The following is a 25583-nucleotide window of genomic DNA, read 5'->3' as shown; positions in this document are numbered from 1 at the left end:
TGCACCACCACACATTAGCATATTTTACTGAAAATCTACTCAACCTTTACTTTTAATGTCCATAAGAGATGATATTTCTGTAGCTGAGGGTTCATTCTTCTTTAAAATAAAAAAATATCCAGGAGTAAGTTCATTCATGTATACCCATAATGAACAACTGATAATGACTTATCATCCTATTTCAGAGTCACAGAGGAATTTTATGATGGTACCCTTTTTCCATGTTTAGAAGAAAAGAACAAAAACACATTAAAGGGACTCTAAATAGAAATATGACTTACATCTGATATGTTTGGATGGTCCTCCAAAACCAACAGTAGAACCTCTCTTCCTCTGATCAACTTCTGGTGCTGATCTTGCCATCATTTAGTTATTCAAGACTCAAATTCTCTTGTCAAAAAGCACATTGAATCTATCTCAGAGCTGCTCTTTGTAACTCATGGTCATAATTTTAAGTATTTCTTAGACAGCATGTTTGCAAGATCCTTTGTGTGGGGAGTAATATGAGGAGCCTTTCTGCTTCTTGGTTGAAAAAAAATAGACATTTAAAAGACCAAGGAATACCATAGGAAATATGACTGCATTCTAAGTATTTCAGAACTTAAAGAAGGATTTGCTAACTTAAATGCTGTGTATAATATGCAAGTGATGTACGCAGTTCATAGGGTCATTATCACATAACTTGGCATTCACTTAATTAGACAACAAGGAAATAGTAAGATACAGTACTTAGAGCTTAGACTCTGGGCCAGGATGGTCAACAGCTATATTATCTCAAATATGTATCTTAAACTTTTAAGGCTCAATTTATTTAGCTGTAAAATTGGGAAAATATTACTCAACTCTTAGGGTTATTGTGAAGCTAATGAGAATCTATTTATCAATTGATTAGCATAATGCCTGAGAAGTACTGAGAGTAAGTATTCCATAAAAGTTAGTTGTTTTATTATTATTGATTTGTAGATACCAGCTAGATATTTCCAGATACGAGTGCAGTATTGGAAACTAAACAGCAAAATCCACCTAAAGGAAAAAAAAATAATATTTATTTATTATTTTGAGAGAGAGAGAAAGAGAGCGCGGGGAGGGGCAGAGAGAGTGGAGAAAGAGAATCCCAAGTGGGCTCTGTGCTGGCAGTGCAAAGCCTGAGGTAGGGCTCAGTCTCAGGAACCTTGAGATCATGGGCCTGAGCCGAAATCAAGAGCTGGACTCTCAACTGACTGAACCACCCAGGTGACCCTAAAGGAAAATATTTTTTTAATCTCAAAAATGGTGGTTAGAAATGGTTCTATCATTTAGCTCAAGTAATCTAGTTTGTTGATATAAGTTCTAGAATTGCATAGTGTTCAGAGAGCTCAGGACAAGATTGAGAACACTGCAGTATAGGCAAGAAGGCTCAGAAAAGATTTGAATGTAAGAGTATTTTGAGTATAGGATGGAATTGACTATAGCACATCAATAATTAGAAAATATGCCTCTGATGATAATTTCTCCACAGTTGTGGAGGCCATAATCAGCATTCTTTCAGATTATAAGGAAAATTAGTTGGTGCCACTTCATCCCAGTGCTAACTGGACAGACACTCATATATATATATTAATTAACCGCTCAAGTGTTCCTTCTGGAAGGAAACACCTCTGCTAAAATCACATTTCTGGCTGGTTTCCAGCTTCACAAAACAGGAAAGAACATTTTCTCTTTGGAGCACATTTACTGACTGATATTTTCTACACCAGTTAGTGTGGGAGTTTGGAGATGTCTCTCCCACCACCACCTAACCATTCTGGGTCACTAACCCAGGATAAGAGAATTCATCTCTAGCTAAAGGGTGAAAAGAGACAGATGCAGCCCAGACGATCAGTGTCAGCCAGAGACAGATTTGCTGTGGTTCATTCTGAGGAGGGAACTGGAAGGTCAGCATTTCTTCATTCCATCTTCCTATGAACTGAAGCCATAACCCCCCTCTTTCTCCTCCCCCTTGTAACTTCTACTCCCCTACCAGTTCCCTCAAGCAAAAGCTGGTTGGAATCAGTTAACTGATAGCCTGAGGAAGAAGTGAAAGAAAGGAGAAGCAAACAAGACTCTTAGGCAAAGTAAAGTGGGTAGAAGACAGGCAGGACTTTAGAGGAGAAGAAAACAAAATATGGTGTACACTAGTGGGGAAGGACTTACTGCTACCAACCTGAGATAGACAGGATATGGCTTGAAGGGTGGGTTGAGGGTAAACATAAAGAAAATTTACATCATTGGGATTCCTTCCATGTACTTAATTTCTTTGTGAACATGTCTTTTCAATTATTAAGAACATATCTAAGGACTTTCACTTGTATTATTGTGTTATTCAGCTTGGCTGCTATAACAAGTTCCCATAAATCAGTGGGCTTAAGTGACATTGCTTTCTCACAATTCTGGTGAGATCAAGGTGCTTGAATATCTGGGTTTTGATGAGGAGCCTCTTGGTTTGGAGATGACCAGTCTTCACATTATTTCCACACACAGTACAGAGGAAGAGAGAGGGGGATCTGAACGCTCCTTCCCCTTATAAGACTACCAGTCCCATCAGGGACCTCCACTCCCCATGACCATACAAACTCAAAGGTTCCACTTCTAAACATTGTCATATTGGGAATTATTAGTGCTTCAGCTGTGAATTTTGGTAGTGCTGGGTGGGGGCCACATTCGGTCCACAGCAATAATACCATGATGGGCTCACAAAAAGTGAGGGTTGAAGGATGGAGACATCACTGGCCACTAGGGTGCTGTGTGCTGGTGGTCAGGAGGATTGACTTTTCCCACTTCTCGTCTTTGGTTTCCAGTTTTCCAATTGTCTTTCTACAATGATGTCATTTAGCATATGAAAACAATACACTAAATTGTAAAACATTAAACATCATTTCTTCAATAGAGGAATAACAGAGAGGAATATATTATTAACGTATCATTTTCCTTTTCTGTTTTCCTTCCAGGATGTAATACTTTTTTTTTTCACATTTTCAAAGATTATTAGTGTATTCTTTATTTTCTCTCCATTTCAGAAATACAGTGATCCCAGAAGCATTATGTAAGCTCAGGGATGGAGTGTTCTAAAGCACTGGACAAATCCACGTTCAAATCCTAGCTCTATCTCTTTCTAGTTGGTTTTACCTCATTCAAGTTGGGAAAAATTGAGTAAGAGAATTTAACACAAAATATGTATGAATTAAATGGCACACAGGAAACCTTTACTGACAGCTTGTTAGTGTTTTCTGTTTTCCTATATTTGGAAAGGTCTGGTCAATTAAATTTATGCCAGTTTTGCAAACATAGACAAAATTACAGATTTGGTCTACTGAGTTAAACAAATTTTTCCCCCTGAAAAAGCATCTAAATTCATATCAACACACAAGAGCAAGCAACCATGATCTCTGTGTAAAGATTACTTCTGAACATTCAAGATGCATTATACATACTCTTAGAGTCTACTTCTGAATTATTTCCCGTCTTATTGGATACTACCATATTCTCTAAAAATTGTCAGCTCCCTCTCTTCCTCACCTTCTGACAATCAGCTATCAGTCCTTTTAGCTCTCTCTGTCCTCTGATTATTTTGGAAACCCATCTTCTTTACACACACTGCCGTTGTGTCATTCTTGCACATACCTGCCCACACTGAAGGCTAAATCCCCAGCTTCCCTTGTAGCTCATCATGACCGTTTGCCTCAGTGCTGGACAGTGGAATGGAAGAAAGAGTGACATGTACCATTTATGCTAAGCGTCCTTAAAGTGAGGCAGAATGTCCGTCTTTATCCTTTCTTTCCTGATAAATAGATGGCAGATATGAGAGTTAGGAGCTAGATCAGCAGTTTGAATTTGTGAGGTGGGATGCTAACGACAGTGGAGTAGCAAAAGAGAACCTAAGTTTACAAGGATAAGAGCCTCCAAACCTACCTTAGCCTGGTTACTCAGGTAATAACTTGTGTAGAGAGAAAATAAAACTTCTATCCTACATATGTCAATATTACTTTAAATTAGTGACACACTGAAACAAGCTAAATCCTAAAATATTTAATATCCATTATCTTTCGAAGTCCTGTTACTTTTCGTATTTCATATTCCATCTCTTTACTACTGGACTTTTTTCTACAGCAATACTGACCTTGGAATGGTTTCAATCTTACTGCTTTTTGTTCATGTCGCTGCCTTTGTCTAACATCACATACTGGCACTTCTAGTCTTTCTCATTTGGATTTTAGAATTCTTACTTGATTTTAAATACCCGGTTCAAACATCATCTCCCATAAGTAATCGCCGACAATCTCCCTTATGCCCTCAAAAGTAATTTTGCTTTTTCTTTGTCTTACAACTTCCTCTGTAGTACAGGATTACAATTATTTCACCGTTCATAAACATTGACAGTTACTCATTTATATGTATCCTTTCCCACTACTCCTTGGGGGCAGTGATTCTACTGTATACATTTGCTGTGTCTAGCAGTAACTGGAAATTAGTAATTAATAAAAAATTTGGTGAAGTATGGTTTTGATTGTATAGGGCATAACCATATTTCTGGAGACTTTAGATAAAAATAATGGTGCATAGTCACTGTTTTCTCAATTCAAAGGAGAAAAGCACATTTCCTTGTTACATGAAGGACTGTTAAAAATGTTCAATTTCTTTGTGGCATGTTATTAAAAAGACTGCATGACTTTATTTCAGATACTACAGTCTGTTTTGAAATGCTTCTTGATAAAGAATGTTGCCTCTGGGGCGCCTGGGTGGCGCAGTTGGTTGAGCGTCCACTTCAGCCAGGTCACGATCTCGCGGTCCGTGAGTTCGAGCCCCGTGTCAGGCTCTGGGCTGATGGCTCGGAGCCTGGGAGCCTGTTTCCGATTCTGTGTCTCCTCTCTCTCTGGCCCTCCCCCGTTCATGCCTGTCTCCTCTCTCTGTCCCAAAATAAATAAACGTTGAAAAAAAAAAATTAAAAAAAAAAAAGAATGTTGCCTCTGATCAATGCTAGAACATTAAAATAACATTTACTTCCAGTGCAATAAAATTGACTACAATCATAAAAGCAGAACTTTAGATATATCTGTTCCCTTTTTAAAACACAACTTTCTAACAAGTTTTTTCTTGGATAAAATTTTGTACCCAACTTTTTTCCTGAAATGTTTCAGAGCATTTTCCCATGTTTTCAAGTTGCCCTCAAAACATTAAAAGAAAATACCTGCATAATAGTCACTTTATGGCTTCTATGCTTCATTTAACTACTCTACTTTCTGTCCTCATGGATGTTCCTAGGCCAGACATTCACAAAAATGGAATCATGAAATATGTGGTCTTTTGTGACTGGCCTTTCTTCCATTTATGTAATGCTTTCAAGGTTCACTGATACTGTATCAGGCACATATCAGTACTTCATTCTTTTTATTGCTTAATAATATACCATTGTATGTCTATACCACATTGTGTTCATTCATCAGCTGATGGATTATTACAGTGGTTTCATATTTTGACTGTTATGAATAAAAATGGCATGAGCATTCATGGACAAGTTTTTGTGTAGACATATGCTTCCTTCTCTTGGGTATGTACCTAGAAATGGGATTGCAGAATCATATAGTAACTCTATCTTTAGCATTTTGAGGACTATTAAACGTTTTCCCAAAATGGCTGTACCAATTTTCTTTTATTATTATTTTAAATGTTGTTTATTTATTTGTTTATTTATTTATTTATTTATTTATTTTGGGGGGGGAGGGGCAGAGAGAGGGAGACACAGAATCCAAAGCAGGCTCCAGCTCCGGAGCTGTCCAACACAGAGCCCAATGTGGGGATTGAACCCACGAATTGAGAGATCATGACCTGAGGTGAAGTCGGATGCTCAACCAACTGAGCCACCCAGGCACCCCAACTGTACCAATTTTCATTCCCACCAGCAATGTATTAGCATTCCAATTCCTCCACATCCTCACTAGTGGTTTTTGTTGTTATTGGTATTTTGATTATAGCCATCTTAGTGTGTATGAAGTGGCATTTTCCATTGTAGTTTTAATTTCTTTTCCCAAACGACTAGTCCAAGTTGAATACCTCATCATAAGATTATTGGCCATTTTTATATATTTGAAAAGTCTAGTTTATTTCTGTAACAATCTCACCAATCTGCTCATAGAATTTACTGTGCGATACCCCAGGGCTAGTACGTTCTGGAGGGATTCCATGTCAACAAAAGCTTAACATGGGGTAGGAAAAGAATTTTCAAATGAAGTACCCTAATTATAGTTAAATGAATTAATAGCTAGAGAGGTTAAGTAATTTCCAATGGAGTGAAGCAGCCTAGAAATCGAAAGCAATGATTACATTCAAACCACTAATCGTCTCTTTGGCAAAACACAAAGAAGCAGGGTACTTGGCAATGATATAAACTCTCATTTTACACTTGAGTGTTTTTGGTAGAAGTTTAATATAACAGATAGTAGAAAAGCCATTCTACTTTACTTTTAGCTACTGAAAAAAACTGGTAATAGTTTGAATCTGTACATTTATCTCAGTTGATGACCTAGACCTAACAATTCATCCTCTGTCCGTAGCAAGCACAGTACTAATAGATTTCAAACATATCATTCAAAGAAAGATATTTAGCCGATCTATTGCTGGATTAGGACCAGGATATCAGATTCTTAGATTCTTGACTCATTGGATTAATAATCTTTTTAGCTAAACACTACACTGCACCCTCTTTATTGGATCTTTCCAGCCAAGCAGAGTTGTCCTGCAGTCCTTGATGCAATTACTCTGGGAATTGTTCATCCTAATAAAATCACACTCAGGAAATGTTAAAAATATTAAAAAAAAAAGGCATGTTCTATATAATTTTGCTGTTGCACAGATGAAGTTGTACAGGACTACACAGAATATTGACATGCAATCCATTAGAATTTATGGCTGACTTGTTTCTTCCCAAAGGTTAGTATTCAGAAATTTCTAAACCTAAGACATGTCTGAGATTCACAGGAGCAGTGGGCTGATATTCAGTGTTGTGTTTATCAAAGCTATTTTACAGTCAAGTATAAACAGTTTTTTCAAATTGCAAGAATTAAACATAAGTCCACATTTATGTAAGGGAGCTAACTTCTTTTTTAAAGTGTTTATTTAAAATCCTATTAGTTAACATACAGTGTGATATTAGTTTCAGGCATGCAATATAATAAGCTAACAATTCCATACAACATCCGGTGCTCATCACAAGTGCACTCCTTATCCCCATCACCTATTTCACTCATACCCACCCACCTCCCCTCTGGTAACCATCAGTTTGTTCTCTATAGTTGAGTCCTGTTTCTTGGTTTGCTCCCCTCTCTTTTTCCTTTGGCCTGTTTCTTTTGTTTTTAAATTTCACATATGAGTGAAAATATGGTGTTTTTCTTTCTCTGACTGACCTTATTTTGTTACCATAATACTCTCTAGCTCCATCCATGTCATTGCAAATGGCAAGATTTCATTCTTTTATGGCTGAGTAAATATTCCATTGTCCTATAAACATATACCACATCTTCTTTTTCCATTCATCAATTGATAGACACCTGGAATATTTCCATAATTTGGCTATTATAGATAATGATGCTATAACATTGAGGTGCATGTATCCCTTCAAATTAGTATTTTCTGTCCTCTGGGTAAATACCCAGTAGTGCAATTTCTGGATCATAGAGTAGGTCTATTTTTAACTTTTTGAGGAAACTTCATAGTCTTTTCCACAGTAGCTGCACCAGTTTGCATTCCACCAACAGTGCAAGAGGGTTCCCCTTTCTCCATATTCTTGCCAGCATCTGTTGTTTTCTTGTGTTGTTATTTAGCCATTCTGACAGATGTGAGACAATATCTCCTTGTAGTTTTGATTTGTATTTCCCTGATGATCAGTGATAATGAACATCTTTCATATGTCTGTTGGCTATCTGTGTATTTTCTTCGGAAAAAATGGCTATTTATATCTTTGGTCATTTTTTAAATTGAATTTTTCATTTTTGGGGTGTTGAATTTTATAAGTTCTTTATATATTTAGATACTAACCCTTATCAGATATGTCATTTGCAAATATCTTCTCCCATTCCAAACGTTGCCTTTTAGTTTTGTTGATTGTTTCCTTCCTTGTGCAGAAGGTTTTTATACTGATGAGTCTCAATAGTTTACTTTTGCTTTGTTTTCTTTGTCTCAGGAAACATATCTAGTAAGAAGTTGTTACAACTATGGTCAGAAAGGTTATTGCCTGTGTTCTCCTCTAGGGATTTTGATTGTTCCTGTCTTGGATTTAGCTGTCTCATCCATTTTGAATTTATTTTTGTGTATGGTATAGAAAGTGGTCCAGTTTCATTCTTTTGCACGTTCCTCTCCAATTTCCCAATACCATTTGTTAAAGAGATGTTTTTTTTTTCCATTGCATATTCTTTACTGCTTTGTGGAAGATGAGTTGACCATATAGTTGTGGGTACATTTCTTGGCTTTCTTTTCTGTTCCATTGACCTATGTGTCTATTTTTGTGCCAGTACCGTACTCTTGATCACTACAGCTTTGTAATATAACTTGAAGTACAGAATTGTGATGCCTCCAACTTTGTTTTTCTTTTTCAAGGTTTCTTGGCTTGGTTTCAGGGTCTTTTGTGGTTACATGCAAATTTTAGAATTGTTTGTTGTAGCTCTGTGAAAAGTGGTTTTGGTATTTTCATAGGGATTGCATTAAATATGTAGGTTGCTTTTGGTAGTATAGATATTTTAACAATATTCTTCTTCCAATTCATGGCTAACTTTAGTTTTAATGGCAGATAACACCTCATGAATCAGTGAGTGAAACTGGACTGGGAATCTTGTTATTACCCATAGCAGGGCCACCTAAGAACTACATACATAAAAAGGGCAGGTAACTAGAAATTTTTGCCTTTGAGTAACAATAGCTACTAATGGAGGAAATGTCACAGTGATTATGCTTGATGTTGGGAAAACTACTATATTACCAATATTATATATCTTATGCATATTGTATACTCTATAGCTTAGAAGTCAACCATAAAATACTAGACTGCAACAAATATAAATTTTGTTATTGAAGAGATGTTCAGGATTTAATTATATTAGTACACCATTTCTTCAGGTGATATCTTTTCTGTATTTTTGTATTATGTTATCATTTTATTTTTCTCAACATAGAATAATATGAGTATAAACCAAAGGACTACAATTGTCAGAGACACTTGAAACAATTTCATTATTTTGTGTGTGTTTCTCTGAAATCTCTTAAATATTATGTATTCTAGATCTTTAATGTTATTGAAATCAAACTAGTCATATAAGAGATTCTTCTAAATAAATAAGTTAAAAAATTTGTGAACCTTAATCATTTTGTAGGCCTGCTTTCTCCTTTGTGACCAGTGAAAATTTACAAAGGATTCAATTTCATTCTCTATGCTTTCTTTTATGAACACTTTTCATACTAAAGACAATGAAATACAGAAATTATTGCTTTTATAAAAAGAATTGTCTATTCTGAATCTAACACTAAAAATTGAAAAAAATCCACACTTGCCTGTACTAATCACAATGGCAAGAGGATACTGATACTGATCACGTATTAAATCTGTTATTATCTAAAGATACTCTTCAGAATTTAGATTAATTAGAACCTTGCAGCCACATAGAGGCCAATTTCAAGGGAAATTTCATTTCTGAAATTCCATCACAAATAACTGAAATCTAAGTGATAATAATTTAAAAATATTGAAGGATTTGTATCTCAGAAATGTCTCAAAAAAAAAAAAAAGAAATGTCTCTTCTCCTTCTCTGTATGCTTAATTTTACTTACATATATTGAAAGGAAACTACCACTTTAAATCTTTTGTTTCTTTGCTCATTTTTTGTTCATTTATTCTTTAACATGTACTGACCATTTACAGTAACAACCAGGAAACCGTCTGTGATCTATGCAAGTCAGGATTAAATGCCAAATTGATCCTGCTCATAATCTACGGGCAACTAATTCATGCATAAGTCGAATGCAAGGAAAATAAATAATTTTCTCTTCCTTCTATTCATCTTCTGTGCCTGTGAAATAGGCAAATCGTAAATGAGATTTTAATGTTATTAGCTAAAATAAGAACATAATTCTAATTGATTCAGATGCTAAATACCATGCTATGATTTAAGGATGTAATAATTTGCAGAATGTATCCCTTCTTTTAAGTATTTACAGGCCTATGTGGAGTTAGGTGTATGAACAGACGCTCACTATACAATTTGACAAGTGTCATAATAGTGGAAAGTCCAGAATAAATAGAGAAAACACAGGAGAGAGGCTACAGTGGCCTGGACATGTTTACCAGAGGAAAGAACTTTAAGTGTGGCTCTGAGCTTCTGAGGGTAAACACGGATATAGATCTAGGTGGACTGAGAATGGATTGAGGATAGGAAGGACAGGTCAGAAGCATACATATGGAATTTTTATGTAGCCACATGGATGGAGATGACCCCAGAAAACCTTGATAAAATGTAAAATCAGTTGTTGTTGTTGTTATTGTTGTTGTTATCTAGAAATTAACATAATAGACACTCCAGAATAAGCTCATGAAGTGGTTCTCATTTCTATTTCATTTATCTGTGAACTGCATGAATTTTTAGGTACGTATTTCTTTCATGTTAAGGAAATAATTTCTTTTTCTCTCGAATTTATTAGAACTATGTTAGCCTCTAAAGGAGTATTATCTCCTCATAGAGATCCCTGACTAAATCTGCATATCTGGGAGGGCTGGGAGGACTGTAGAAAACTGAGAAAGAAGGAACAAAGAGTGATAACAACATCTTTGTCCAATATATGCCTAATCGAATAGAGTTGTAAATTAGGAATCCTTCAAAAGTAGAAGAGTTATCAGTGTAACTTTTAATGGCGAATAAGTGTGTAAAAGATGTTCAACATCTGCAGTCATCAGGGAAAATCCAATTAAAACCACAATATCTCACTATACACCACCAGAAGGTCTAAAATCAAAAGGTCTGATAACACCAAGAGTTGGTGAGGGTATACAGGAAATGTAATGACCTCATGTTGCTGGTAGAATGTAAAATAGTACAAACTCTTTGGAAAACAATTTGTTAGATATTTTACAATTAAACATACTTACCATATGATCCAGCAATCCCACTCCTAGGTAATTACCCAAAGTAAATTAAAACATACCCACACAAATGTTTGTACATGAATGATCGTAGCAGTGTTATTTATAATTGCCCCAAACTGTAAACAACCAATACGTCCATCAACAGGTGAATGAATAAGCAAACATGGTTTATCCATATGATGAGATATTGTTCAGCTAAAATGAACAAGCTACCGTTGCACCCAACATCTCAAAATAATTGTTCCAGGGGCGCCTGGGTGGCGCAGTCGGTTAAGCGTCCGACTTCAGCCAGGTCACGATCTCGCGGTCCATGAGTTCGAGCCCCGCGTCGGGCTCTGGGCTGATGGCTCGGAGCCTGGAGCCTTTTCCGATTCTGTGTCTCCCTCTCTCTCTGCCCCTCCCCCGTTCATGCTCTGTCTCTCTCTGTCCCAAAAAAATAAACGTTGAAAATAAATAAATAAAAAATAATAATAATTGTTCCAAACAAAAAAAAAAAGAAAATGAAGAAAAAGAAAAATAAAGACACAAAATCTGATTTCCTTTGTATGAAATTTTAAATCTACAGAAGTCTATAGGGACAACAGATCAGTGGTTGCCTAGGGCAGGGGCTGGGAGATTGGCCACAAATAGGCACAAGGAAACATTTTGTGCTGATGGAGATATTTTATATCATGATTGAGGTGGTAGTTACCTAAGCGTATATATAACTTAGAACTCCCTAAACTGTATGCTTAAAATTGATGCATTTATTGTATATAAAAAAGCCTCAGTAAACTTAATTAACAATGAGATGAAAAGTCCCTAAGAGAGAAAACTACTGAGATTGAGATCTTTCATGATATAAAGTGAATTTTCATTAAACGAGCAGATAATTTGTTTTGATAATTGATGGCACAATATCCAGGAGCAAGTGTGGTGTTCAATTTATGGTTATACCCTTTATCTGCTAGATGATGCTAGACTCTACATTGTCTCTTAATCCAAACCCAATTCTAGCTTTATCATCTTAAACTGTTCACTACATGAATGGCAGGCAGTAATGAGATTAGGCAAAGATGATTTGAGAATTTTGTGTGGAAATAAGGAGTCATATACTATGCATTGTTCACATTGTTATTATAAAGGTACAAACTGCAAAGGTACAGTTGCAAACTGATTAAGGAATATTTCATTCCTGAGGATCTCATTCACAATCAGTACCCAGGTTTCAAGGCATTATTTCAAATAATTTATTACTGATACCTCACTCAAATATAAAATTAGCACAATTCTAGCAGAGTTCTAGGAAATTGCATGAAAAGGGCAAAAGAATATATTTTACGTGATCCAGTGGAAGTACATAAAATGAAAGTTTTTAAAGGTTAGTACTTTCCCTATCTGTTTGGTAATTCCAAACACCCAAGCTACCCCAACTTTCACCCGGCACATTAATTTTTCTAAGTTTTTTTTTAATGTTTATTTATTTTTGAGAGAGAGCAGAGCACATACCCACACGTGTCACCCAGCACATTTAAATTAGGCATGTGAAATTACTCACCATACTGCCTTTGATACATGCCTTTGATAGATGCAAAGAACCATCATGGATAATGAAATGCTGATGATAAGTGAGGATGCATGCCTTCATTCCTCATTTTGGTTTTGTGGTCACCCTGCTTATCACGTACCAGGACTATCCAATCACATCACAAGTAATGATAACAGTAATGAAACACTGCACAAATTATTAGGAGATTAAGTATGATGAACAAAATGCTTTAAAAGTATTGATAAGGGAAAAAGTGAGTTAATGAAGAAGTGAATTTATATGTATTTCCAGAATAAGAAAAGAAAACCAATATTATACAGAGAAATATTCACAATGCTTTTAGCATATAAACCTAGCTATTGCCTGGTTTGATCTTGAAGCACAGTTATAAAGCATGAAATAATTACGGTAAAGTAGGATAAAAGCCATTATCTCCATTCTGTCATATCCAGTGGTTTCTCCAAGGAGATGCTGAACAAAGTACACTTAAATTTAACACATATAAGTATTGATTTTGACATTTCACTAAATTTCTGGGCCTTAATGACTAATTTATGAATCAAACATGAGAATTCTGATGTTTTAATTCAATGACTTTCATACAATTGGAATGAATTCCAGTGGAAATCCTTACAAGCTTCTTTAGGCTACAGAATAGAACACGTGGCCTTGGTAACACTGAGATTTTTTTTCTTTTTTTTTTTAATGTTTTGTTTATTTTTAAGACATAGAGAGACAGAGTGTGAGTGGATATGGGGCAGAGATGGAGACACAGAATCCGAAGCAGGCTCCAGGCTCTGAGCTGTGAGCACAGAGCCCGACGTGGGGCTCGAACTCACAAACTGTGAGATCATGACCTGAGCTGAAGTTGGACGCTTAACCAACTGAGCCACCCAGGTGCCCCCAGATTTTTTTTTCTTTAAAGATGAACATTCACTCACACCTTCATGATAAACATCAATTTATGGCATTAAACATCTTTTACAATATTGAAGCTGATATACAAGTTTAGGATATGTGAAGCCCATTCATGAATGTCTATATTAAGGAACCCTGATTTATAAAGAAGAGTCTGTAATATGGAAAAATAGTCTTCAGAAGTAAAAAGTCTTCCTCTAAAGCCATATGATCAATGTGCTTGGTGGTGAGAAGGAGAAATTCTTTAGATTTTTTTTTTTTGAGTCACCCAAACAATCTTTGTTTCATAAATTGGGAATGAACAATTTTTAAGTGACTTTCATGACATAAACCTCTGCTAACAATAATAATTAGTACTTCTATCAGGAAGGAATGCATTTTAGCCACATTTTACAGAATATCCAAATTACAGGGGCTCAGCTGAGTAGATTTTATTTCAAAAACTTTTAAAAATTAAAAAAAAAAAAAAAAAGGACACAAGATGCCCAGAGATGAGGCTGCTCAGACTGGTTTGGCAAGTCTGTAATACCTTCAGCGATACAGCACCTTCCAACATTCTGTTTGGTAGCCCATAGGACAGCATTCAGGTTCATGGCTGTTGTCTCATATTCACAAATTGGATTCTCTACATGATCCAGCATTTTGGGGGTGGGGGAGAGTAGAAGAACCAACGTTGTGTACAAATGAGTTGAGTCTCTTTTAGAAAGCTCTTTTGAACTCTCAGAAACTTCTACCTTCATGACATTGGCCAGAATGATCACATGGCCAGTTGTACCTTCGAGGGGACTGGGAGGTATAATTTTGCACCTGGTTACATACTGCCTCAGTCAAAATCAGGTTTTATCACCACAGGTGAAGAGGAGAACAGACAGTGAGGAGGCAAACAGAAGCGTCTGTCACAGTGAACACGAGTTCAAGTGAACAATACAAACATTACATCTGTATGACACGGTGGGATTGTTTTTAACTTTCTCAAAGAACAAAAGCCTTTTATACTTCAGTTTTAGTCTAAATGATTTGCTGCCAGGGCAAACACTATGCTTCGTTGTTTAGCTTTAATAGTCAAATGAGTGTGTTTGGAAACAGTTTATATGCTAGATTTGAAATAAAAATAGAAATGCTATGTCTTGGTGACAGATGCACCTGGGCCAAACCTATATGTAATATAGATTAGTGTTTTACCAAATTATCTCATAATATTGTGTAGTGAGTGAATACTTTCTTAAAAACCCGTTTTGTATACAATATTTCAAATGGTTTGTATTCATTTAAAAAAAAAATCTGTTAAATGGCTCAGGTATACTGCTATGATGAGGTATTTCCAAAGGCTCTTGTAACTAAATATAGCACTTATAATTGATCCCTTTAAAATGAGTTGTACATGTGTGCGTATTTGCATTAAACATAATTAGCTAACCACAGCCCACAGCTTATGTCTGTACGGTGTGTGTAATCTGTTTATAGAACAGAGCAGATGACATAATGTAGATTTTGGCAGGTAATCACATTCTCCTTCCACAAACAACATCTGAAATGATAAAAACAACATACAGATGAATAGCTCCCAATAGGTAAAATCATTATAACCCACATTTGCCAACACAGTTTTAATCCTGTTTTGTTGGTCAAATATTTTGAGAGGAAAGTCTATGATTCTAGCACATGGCTCAATATTTCACTTTAACAGGAGAGTAATCCTCAGGCATCAAGAATGTGGGGCCAGGAAACACTGTAGTTGGAAACTGAGCTGGGGGCTGAGCCACATGCCTCAGGTTAGCCTTGTTGAAAATGCCAACGCTGTGGTCCTACACATAGTCTTAACCTCATTGTGTCCGCTTCCTTAGCCTTTGAAACAGACTTCCAGTTGTACATACACTCTCTCTGTCCCCTGCAAAGAAAGAAAGAAAAAAAAATGTCATCTGAAGATGTAGAATGCTCCCTTCTGCTCCACGTCCTACCGCAGAAGTGTGGAAACCCCTTATCACATGTCAGGCATGGAGGGGCAGGGCTCTTCCCTAGTTTTATTCAAAGCGATGAAGATGTTGCCGTTAATCACCAATTTTTCAATATATTCTGCCAGAATCCCGAGCATTCCTAACTGGATTCCTAGTTGCTTTCACATAAAGTTTTCAATCTCTTGAAGGAATTCTTTAAACATACACACATATTTTCCTAATTAAAAATACTTCCTATTCACTGTAAGTTATTTTGAACATTTAGAAAAGTAATGAGGAAGAAATTTTGACTTATCTAAAATTAAGAGATAAGAATTGTTAGCATTTTTACATTTATCTCCTTTTTAGCACACACACATATTTATTTATATTAATATAATATATATATATTAAAAAATCAGGTCCCATCCTATGTCCTATGTAGAATATACAGCTGAAAATTGAGAAAATAGTGTAATCTATTTTCCAATGCCAGTAAATAATGTTTGGACTATTCTGTACCATAATCATTAATGCTGTTTCCATTTTTTTTATTTTTTAAAAAATGTTTATTTGGGGGGGGGCATGCACAAGCAGGGGAGGGGCAGAGAGAGAGAGGGAGAGAGAATCCCAAGCAGACTCCATGCTGTCAGCATGGAGCCCGATGTGGGGCTCAATCTCATGAGCCGTCAGATCATGACCCCAGCCGAAATCAAGAGTTGGACACTCAACTGGCTGAGTCAGCCAGGAGCCCCTCTGTTTCTGATATTATAATAAGCATGGTCATATTTATACGAAAATCATACCTATGTTTATGAATATTCCCTTGAGCTTGATGTATCAGTTGAGATGTTTTCAGTGCACAATAAAGGAAGACCAAACTGAGTAGATTTAAAAAAAAAAAAGAGTTTTACTCTCACTTAACAAAAAGTCTCACTATTACTGGCTAGCAGGTAAACAATTTAAATTCTGACTTCAGGCAAGTTTCCTTTACAGAAAGAATGTTCAGTGAGATGTACTCTTAAATCTGGCAAATAGACAGGATTCCATTTCTTTTCAACTGTTTTTCAAAAGGACCCCAGAAAACAGCTGTAATGCCAGAAGTTCCACTTCCTGCTGGTGCCTGCAGGTTTTTCCAAGCTCCAGCATCCCCCATCAAAGAAACACTTGAGATCTCACATTGAACCATCAGTTAATTGTGCATTGCATTTCCTATTCTAATCATTTCAAATTCTCTGGCATCCCATGGTCTTTTGAATATAAGGTAATTATTTTATATGTCTCTCAAGCCTTCTAAGATCTTTGCAGTTAAAACATTTAGCCTGACTTGAGCTCTTACTGTATACCAGGTGATGACCCAGCTAACAACGAGGTAAGGTATTTAGACATAATCACTCCTTTTAATAAAAGGCAAACTAACATGTCCAAAGAGGCTACATGAACAAATTGTTTACACAATCAGCTTTGCCCCCTCATCAAACTTTACGGTGCATGGTTCCCATGTGGTAACATTTTTTGCTTATATTTTCACCAGGTTCCAGTGAATTTAGGGTAAGGCTCAGAAACAGGCAGTTTTAACCTGTCAGATGATTCCAACCTGTAGATAGACCATCATTTGAGAAATACCACTTTGAGTGATCTGGCTACTTTGCTTCTGGCTTTTTTATTTCCTTGTGTTAGCAAAATAGATGTAGATGGAACAGAAGTATCTTTTAAAAAGCGTGTTAATGTCTTCAGTTTCCAAAATGGTCTATTCAATGTATCTGATTAATTCCAGAGGCTACTGAAAGAATGTTTGTGTTTGTCTTTTGTTTGGGGCTTGGATCAGGTCTGTCCCTTATCCTACAAAATAGAGTTTGTGAGAACTAAATTTTATCAGTTTGGAAGAAAGGCGATAAACATAAATTAGTGTGTCTGTCCAGCTGGAAATAAATTTAAAGGCTTCCTTTTATATTTGGTGAGAGTAACCCATCAAATATTTATCACCACATCATTGCTCCAAGTATGTCCAGACTGTAACTTTGGTTTTTACCACAGGTTATTCATATGGGACATTTAAAGAAATGTTTCTTATTCTGTAAGTAATACCTTGGAATAGGGCAGTGTGATTTCCTTAACATACCATATGCTGTTTAATTGGCTCTTGCTTGATTTTTTTGGAGGTGGTTTTAAAATATTACAACTTTGGGAACAGTGGTCATTTAACGAACAAATAATTGCATTCCAATTAATATACAAAGACTATAATATCCCTTCTTCTATATTCAGACAAGTAAAAATTTTGAATCAAATCTTCAATTTAATTTTATGTTAATATATTAATAAATAAAAGTTAAAGCAAGCTTCAAAAGAACCTGGTTCTTTAACAAGGACTTTCCAAAGTTTAAACTAAGAGCTAGTAAGTTATATAGCCTGCACTACTAGCCAAGTGGTATCTATTATCCTTAGATCCTGAAAATCTTATTGTAAGATGCCTCGTTAAAAAAAAAAAAAAACAGTTAACTTGTCTAAACCTGAGTTTATGTAAAATGGAGCAAGTATTAGAATTGACTCATAAAGTATCTATAAAAATAAAGTAACAATTATACAGTAAACCGTGGATTTCAAGTAACTTGTTCTGCAAGTGTTCCACAAGATGAGAAAACATTTCTAATAAATTTTAACGGATAAACGAGTGATGTCTTGCAATACGAGTAGTACGGGATGGTGAACGTCACATGATCACAACTGACCCAATGGTTCCTGAAACTCGCTTTGATATATGAGTACTTTGGATTACAAGCATGCTTCTGGAATGAATTATGCTTGCAAACCAAGGTTTTACTCTATAATGTTCTAGACCTAGTGATCTAGCACAGAGCAAGCTTCTCTTCTTCATAAATAAAAGAATAGAATATGAACATTCTTCTAAATAATATGTCACCCTAAATATGAATATTATTATTTTTAGTTCACAGAAGAAGGGGAAACCGAGAAACATCAAGTAAGGCACCAACCAAATACCTAAAGCCACGCAGCTTAAAAATGGTAAATCTGGGATTGAAACCTGGACTGTATAACTCCAGACAAACATGGTGCTTTATACTTAGCCACTGTGCTAAACCATCATGAGGCAACTGCATTCTGATTTCTCTATCTGCAACACATTTTCCACCCTATCCTCCCTTCAGGAAATTCAGCTTTCTCTGGGCATTTAGGCTGGCATGCAACATAATGCCAAATGAAATGACCTTCTATGGCCAAATGGAAGGTTAATGGGAATGGCTCCTACCAGTTCTCAGTGTGGGACAGGCCTTCAGTTATTGCTGAACTGAGGCAGGATCTTCTCCATTGCTTTCTGTTTGGTTCTTTGAGGTTCTGAAAAACAGATTTCTATTAGAAATGGTAATAGCCATTTTACCCTGCTTCCAGGATTCTTCCTGTATCTATTTCTGCTTATAACACAATACTGAGGAAGATGATACTCCCCAGAATACAGCAGTCCACCATCCATCTCTTTAATTCTTCTTTCTGCCTTGAACATCTTCTGGGGTTGCAGTCTCTGAATTAGTATAGAAAGAAAACATAGGGCACCTGGGTGGCTCAGTCGGTTAAGCATCTGACTTCGTCTCTCATCATGATCTCTCAGTTCACAATTTCAAGCCCCACACTGGGCTCTGAGCTGTCAGCTCAGAGCCTGGAGCCTGCTTCAGATTCTTTGTCTCCTTCTCTCTCTGTCTCTCCCCCACTCATACTCTGACTCTCTTTCTCTCTCTCTCAAATAAATAAATAAAAATTAATTAATTAATTAAAAAGATAATCTTAGAAAAGCTTGAGGAAGTAAACAATAGCACTTTGGCCACCTCCTAAAGTATAGCTCCCAGGTACAAATAACTGTCTGATTTTCTATAGGGCACTGAATTTGGGACTGTGACTTGGGGGAAAGAAGAGGTTTTCTTACCTTCTTTCAGTTGAATAACATACTCTTGTTCCATGAGACAATAACCTGGTGGCCACGCATTATAACCTTCAGGTCCATGGCTGTGCATGGGCCTTTGAACAGTGCTGGGTAGTATTAAGGGGGTTCCCTGTGCATGAAGAACACAGAGTTAGTTGTCTATCTTTGTCTGTAAGGAGGAACAGGCAATTGAATGAATAATAAGAGTCTAGCATGATGAGTGCTGTAATAGAGATCATACATGGCACAGAAGAGAAATAAATAACTCCACTGCTAAGATAGTCTTTGCTTGGAGGAGGAAAAAAAAAGCCAAACCAGGTCACTCAAAGGCAGTTGCTGTAACTATATTGCAAGCATTGATGTAAGATCCAAGCTGGGGTTACAGACACGAATATAATCCCAAGAGGGAAAACAAAATGACACTCAAATGTGAAATTTTTTTGTGGAGAATAAAAAGAATAACCTAGGGCAATTAATGTAGAAGGAGATGGAAAAGTAAATTTTAGCCTGAAGCACATAGAAATGTGAGCACCCAGGTGAGAGTAATATGATTTGAGTTCTCATTCCGGTTCTCTGCCTACACAGTGCACGTGGCAAGTTAAATCCCATCTTTAGACCTCATTCCTCAGCCATAAAACAAGATGGTTAGCCAAGATAGGCTCTGAAGACCATTCCGGCTCTAGTGTTTTCTGGTTCTGTGTCTTAGCCCCGGCAAGCAACCGTAATAGGCAACTTCAGTGAAACGGTCACAAAGAAGACAAAGTAGTGCTCACCTCTACAACCCCGAAGGAAGCAGCCCCAAACACTGACAGGCCCCCAAAGGAAGCAGAGCCAGTGGGCATATTACAGATGTTGCAGATTTAGAAAAAATAGCCGTTGAGTCTATTTACACGTGAAGTCTCAGACTCGTATCGTGCTAAAAGTAAATCGTTCCTGAATTTAAAAGAAAAGGTTATTCCAGAAATGAAAAGAATGAATCTGCAAAATAGAATGAAAGTAGAAAGAATACTATGAAGAGGGATGATAGTTTTTCAGTAGTCACATGTTTGCAAATCAGCTGTTTATAATAAGCTTAAACTTTAAATTGATTAATTATTTTATGGTTCTGACTGTTCTTTTGAAAATGGTTACATCAAATAGTTTGAAAATGGATCCAGATGTAGTGCCTCTTTGACATTATTGAGAATATATGAGCAGACAGATGATCAATTATTTCATTAAAAATAACTAAAGACTTGCCTTATGTTGGATATATCTGAAATAGTTTGTGTTAGAAGTGTTATGTGTAAAGAACAATTAGCCTGTTGGTAATAGTGGAGGAGTACATTGGCGTTATCGCTAATGAAGATTAGTATATCTATGTGGAAACTCATCTTCACAGAGTTAATTGGTTACTTGTTCATTCTAGAAAGGGGGGGGTAGATTTTTAAATAAAAGAGAGTGGAATTCTGTAAAATTGTCATGAGTGGCTAATTCTCATAAGGATATTACAATAGATCTTTGTTTACAGAGGCAAAAAGATTATGAGACTTTTCAGTAATTGGAGAGAGCATTTATTTAATTATAGATATTTTCACTATAATTTTAGAGGAAATACCACACAATTACATAAACACTGAATATATCTTTTAATTTGCATACTGTGTGGTTAAATCTATACTCGAAAATAAACCAGAGCCATAATTTATATACTTTTGAAGTTAATACCTAATCTTTTCACCAAATACAACTCTCCAGTATTTTATTGGTAAATATGTTAGCATATCAACACTTTTAGCCACTAATATATGATGGTTTCTTGAGAACAATTATTTATATTCCTTTACGCTTTTGAAAATATCTACATCATTTCACCTGGTTAATATTTTAGAAGAATATGGTTAGCAACACTTTTTACAACTCCATGTTTTAAAATTGCATATTAAGTTCTATGTAGAATATATTGCTTACTGTTCGCAATCTATAAGGTTTTGTTTGAAGAATTTTTCCTTCCAGTTTGAATCATAATTACTATGTTTATACTGTTTAACAATTTTATGCACACTGAAGTGGTTTTTGGTTCAGTGTACATTGCCAATATAGTTTCACAATGTTGTCTACGATGCACATTTTTATGACTGCTAGATTAAAGAATTGATTTACTTATCTGAATCTTCCACAATATACAGTGGATCCTTGGAAAAAAGGAATAGTTTTTAAGTAAAAGAGTTTCTGGTGATTAGAAACTGGTGAAAGAGTACATTTAATTAAAAAAAATTAACTCTCTTAAGAAATCTTCACTGTTCATGTGCTGTGATCAAGGCATAGGAATTCACACATGAACTAGCATGAACTCTACCTTTAGAGAATTTACAGACTCTAAGGGGAGATAGGACACACGCACCATCAAATAGGATAGAAAACAAGTTTGAGGGGCACCTGGGTGGCTCAATAGGTTAAGCATTTAACTGCAGCTCCGGTCATGATCTCACAGTTCATGAGTTTGAGCCCCACAATTGGCTTGCTGCTGTCAGTGTAGAGCCTGCTTTGGATCCTCTGTCTCCCTCTTTCTGCCCCTATCCTGCTTGAGCATACGCTCTCTCTCTATCTCTCTCTCTCTCTTTCTCTCTCTCAAAAATAAATAACACATTTTTTTAATTAAAAAAAACACAAAGTTGAAAGAAGGGAAAGAAATCAGAGTTTTATGACAGACAAATGAATAAATTTGGAAAAGATGAAACTGTAAAAATGTTGAGAGACAGACAAGAGACAAAGGGGATTAGGCCTCCTATGCCTTCCCATCAATCCTCATTCTCAGCAAAGTGCTACCTGGCTTCCTCTTCACTGAGAAAAACAAAGCACTCAGAAGAGAACTTCCATTAAGTACCACCAACCACTTCTGTCCACCTCCCTGCACCACCTTGTCCCAGGTCATCGTGGGTGACCTATACCTCTATCCAGGCCAATCCCTCCATTTTCTCTCTAGACCTCATTCCTTCTTTCCTTACATGGATGTTTTTCCAGCCATTATCCCTTCTGCCTCCTGCATGGTTAAGTTTTCTTTCTCTTTGGATAATAATGATCAGCACAACAACATTCTTTTATTTCTCTTATAAAAAACATAAACCTCTTGACTTCATTTTCCTCTCCGGGTAATGCTATATTTCTTTTCTTCACTTTGTAAAACTCCTTGAAAGAATTGTCCCTATTTGTCATCTTCAAAAGAATTCTGAACACCGGCCTAATCAGCACTTCCCCTTTTCAATCCAGCAAGAACTTTTTTGGTCGTTAAGGATGTCTTCCTTGATTCAGCCCTTCTCAGTCCTCACTTCCATCGACCTTTGCCTACCAGCAGCAACAGACACAGGAGATCATTCCAGCTCGAAACTCTTGCTTTGTTTTGGCTTCTTGTGTACTCACCTGGTTTCCCTTCTGTCTGTCCTCTCCTTCTTAGCATTCTTTACTACTTCTCATCACCTGACCTCTACACTGGTGTCAGCAGTCCATCCCTAGGTCAATTTCATTGCTATCAGACCTTACTCCTTTGAGGAGTCCATTCAACCAAATGGCTTCAAAGATAGTCTTTTGGTTGATAACTCCAGCCTGTGACCTCTTCCTCCCTATCCATCTGCCCACTTGAGAGGATTGCCGGACTCCTCAAATAAGAATATAGGATCTCCAATAAAATTAGAATTTTAGACAAACAGTGCCTAATTTTTGTAGAATAAGTATGTACCATGCTTTGTATTTATCTAAAGCTGTTTTTTTATTTATTGGGAATTCTGATTTAACTGGGCGTCCTGTGCTTATTCTGACAACCTTACCGTAGCCCAGTATCTCTATGTCACCTCTTTGGTGCCCAAGAGGCATCTCAAGTAGAAAACTTCCAAAACTGAGCTCCTGACATTCCTCCAACCGGCTCTTGAGTAGTCCTCATCTTGGTGCAAGGCAACACCATTCCTCTGGTCACTCAAACCAAAAACATGTAGTTATAGTGACTCATTTTCTCATGTCCCAGCTGATTTATCATCACATCATACTAGGTCTAAGCTCAAATTCAGTTTCCCAGAATTTGATCTTTCACCTGGTCCCACAGTCACCACCTTCTCTTGTCTCTGAGTAGATGTCTCTGCATCTTCCCTTATTCCCCTTCAATCTCCTTCCTGAATAGCAACCAGAATACAAATGTGAATGCATAGGGTTGGTGTCTATAGACAATAGATGACTGTTTTAAAAGAAAGCACCAACCTTGGGTTTAAACAAAAAGCCTTTAGAATTAAAACAATACAGACTTAACTCTTGTCCAGATTGTTTTAAATATTTTTTAATAAGTAAACCTTTGCTGCTCATGAAATTTTTCTTCCAAGGTTTATAGGAAGATAAGCTGCCATTATGTAGCCTGCATTTGCATCCCTGAAGTTATGTCATACTGCAGGGAAGATGCCAAAAAGTCCTGGCAGCATAGCTAAGGGCTGACCTCTTAAAAAAGTTTGAGAAATTTTTTTTTAAATTTTTTTTCAACGTTTTTATTTATTTTTGGGACAGAGAGAGACAGAGCATGAACGGGGGAGGGTCAGAGAGAGAGAGAGACACAGAATCGGAAACAGGCTCCAGGCTCTGAGCCATCAGCCCAGAGCCTGACGCGGGGCTCGAACTCACGGACCGCGAGATCGTGACCTGGCTGAAGTCGGACGCTTAACCGACTGCGCCACCCAGGCGCCCCTGACAAATTTAAAAGATCACCAATTCAAATAGCTATTAAGTGGTTGGTTTTTTCTTTCTGTTTTCTACAAAATAATAATAGATGGCATTTATTGACCAATTACCGTGTTTCAGAACCTGTTTTAGGTATTTTACACGAGTCTGTACTACTCTATTCCCATGCCCATATGAAGTGCATAAAGGTTAAATGACTTGGCTGGGGCAGCAGTATAGCCATGGGGTTCAGCACACTGCCCACAGCTAAGTAGATCAGGAGCTCCTTCACCTGAGCTATCCATTATTTTTTGTGTCCTCTGGAAGCCAGAGATACAGTGAACATGTCTGTGGTTTATTTATTTGGAGTTCTTATTTCCTTTAAAAATTCCCTTTGAAATACTTTACTTCTGACTTTATATCATCAGAGAAAAAGATGTCAATAACCCTGAAAATATAAACTGGCTATTGAATTTCACACGCTCATACACAAACACATTCCCAGAGTTTGAAAAGGCTATTATGTTGACATTTACAGTCTCAACCTGTACAGATGTGTTTGAAAGATTAGAACTTAGTAATTACGCTTTTCCGTGACTCCTTGAAATGATGTTGGTTAAACAATGCAACTATATTCTGAAGCCCAACGATTATTACTGATGAGTTAACTACTATGGCTTAGTATTATTAGGGGGTCTCTCATGTGATGCTTAGGAGGATTATGCAGCTGTCCTGTGTCTCTTTCGGAATCCCACAGACTCAAGAAGAAGGTTGGCAAAAATCCACAATGGGACCCATCCACCAAAGAGCACTACATTCTTCACATCTTTTACTGGCCACACCGGAGAAACTTTTCCAACATGAACAAAGGCATTAAGTAAAAGTTCTAATCAACAATGATGAATCAACAATTCTGGAGTTTAATCTCAAATGTGTTCATCATCTGGCAATAGAAAAGTTAATCTTCACGTAGAGCCCCTGGATTTCTTAAAGAGAGTAGCTCATGGAATTATTTATGGAACATGTCACATGGTGACAAAAGAGTACAGTGGCAGTGTCATGTGGACATTTGACCCCCCTCTCAGACAGAGTTTATTTTAATGAAAGAAACTAGATTAAATAGAGCCATTTCCCTTGACTATAATTTCACCCAAGAGAACTAAGAGAGAAAGTGTTGTAGATTTGATGTCAAAACATCACATTTATTCACTTAAAAGACACAAATCACCAAATTGACTTTGTTTTTATAATAGCAAAACAACTGATTGGTGGACTGGTTTTTGTTCACTTTTTAATTGGTTGAATAATATATATGCTTTTAGGGAGAAAACAGAGGATCACATTGACTAGACTTAATGAACTCTCTTTGCTTTATTTTTATTTTTAAAAAACTTTTTTTGATGTTTTATTCATTTTTTGAGAGCGAGAGACACTCAGAGAGTGTGAGCAGAGAGA

Source organism: Lynx canadensis, chromosome F2 (genome assembly GCF_007474595.2).
Source record: "Lynx canadensis isolate LIC74 chromosome F2, mLynCan4.pri.v2, whole genome shotgun sequence".
Lineage (NCBI taxonomy): Eukaryota > Metazoa > Chordata > Mammalia > Carnivora > Felidae > Lynx > Lynx canadensis.
Note: the sequence above shows the minus strand (reverse complement) of the source record.